A 1,680-nucleotide genomic window follows, 5' to 3' on the forward strand; every position below is an offset into this window, starting at 1 on the left:
CTCTGGTCTTGATGTGGGGAAGTTCATGAGATATTTTCTAAACCTAACCCTACACTAGAATACTCAGCTATTCCTCTTGTCCCACCTCCACCCAGCAGATACCCACCCCCTTCTCCAGCCCGACCCGTCCCCCCCGGCCACAACATCTATAGCCGCATCTCCAAGCATTACGTGGGGAGATCATCGGCGACATGAACCCCAACCTCAGGCCCGAGTACGTCCCTTCCCACCAGCTAGATGGCAACACAACAGCCAAAAACGAACACATCCTCGAAATCTGCCGGGATTCCCCTCTTTACCACCCAGCTGACGTGGTCATTTTCTCAATTGGTCTCCACAATAAAAACCAGAATCCCACATAAACTGTTCAAGTATTTGCACAACTGTAATCACACACTACCTTCCCTAATGCAGATGTTTACTTCTCCTTCATCAACTTCTCTCCATTTCTTACCTCATTACAGCAACAGACCCTCACATTTTCCCACACTGAAAGCCATTCCTCAAGACCAATTGAATACAGAAGAAGACCACCTCACCTGGACCCCCACCACAGCCCACCAGATATTCAGGAGCTGGTACGACCAACTATAACACCATGACATTCTAACACACACACACCCACCCACCCAGAGACCTTCAGGCCAGTGCAAACTACACCTAAACCGGAAACCCAAACACATCATGTCTGCTAATATTCCAGATGTTTGGATGGCAAAGAAACTTTAATTTTGTTTCTGTATAAAGGACTTGATGCTGTAGCCCCAGATGGAATAGATTTCATCTGTTGAATGCTCTAACTCTTCATTAAATAACACAACTTTGGTTTAAACTTCTTTATTCATTCATTTATAACCAGAAGGTGATTCATTGTGGAATTTCCACAACAATGGCAAAAAATGAATAATAGAAAAACTGCAGAAGCGTTTTAATAAAATTCAGACAGCAGCGATTTACAAGCGGCAGATGAATTAACAATAGCACAGATGTTAGTAATGGTAAGTGAACGTGTGTGTATGTGTGTGTGTGTGTGTGTGTGTGTGTGTGGCATTATACACTGCAAAACAAATCTAAACCCAAATAAACGCAAGAGTTTTATTTGTTTTATAAGTGTTCACACTGAGGATGTGCAGTAAGACTGCTACAAGCTCAAAGATCAATCGTATCAAAACATCAACATCGTCTCATAATGATGACATCAGAAGGAACTCTGCGCTCAGACTGGTCGCTGTGTTTAGGATCCTTTGGTGCCTCTGATCATCGCCTCCATCGTCTTCCACTGTTCCGGGGTCACCTGACACACACACACACACTCCTCATTAACATTCATTACTTACTAATAATAATCATTATTATTATATAATATGTACATGTTATTATATATATAATAATATAATTCTGAAACACTGACCCGCCGCAGCTCGTTAAACTCTCCGGCCATCGACACGTACTCCCCCCCGTCCAGCCGGATCACCTGAACAAAAGGTAATAACTCCTTAATATTTAAGACCTGGGATCAACTCTGATCAGGGATCGGTCTAAGCTCTGATCAGGGATCAGTCTAAGCTCTGATCAGGAATCTGTCTAAACTCTGATCAGGAATCAGTCTAAACTCTGATCAGGGATCAGTCTAAGCTCTGATCAGGGATCAGTCTAAACTCTGATCAGGGATCAGTCTAA

General features: G+C 43.1%; 1 long non-coding RNA gene across 1 annotated transcript; it reads right to left on the reverse strand.

Annotated features, from left to right (window-relative positions):
- Nucleotides 1-822: 822 nt before the first annotated feature.
- Nucleotides 823-1,502, reverse strand: LOC104956244 (uncharacterized). The gene is made up of 2 exons (XR_799526.1): nt 1,412-1,502; nt 823-1,294 (listed from the first exon to the last, which is right to left on the reverse strand). It is a non-coding gene; the product is annotated as an uncharacterized lncRNA (long non-coding RNA).
- Nucleotides 1,503-1,680: the final 178 nt, after the last annotated feature.

The sequence above is a fragment of the Notothenia coriiceps genome, unplaced genomic scaffold (genome assembly GCF_000735185.1).
Source record: "Notothenia coriiceps isolate Sejong01 unplaced genomic scaffold, NC01 NC01_scaffold00025671, whole genome shotgun sequence".
NCBI lineage: Eukaryota > Metazoa > Chordata > Actinopteri > Perciformes > Nototheniidae > Notothenia > Notothenia coriiceps.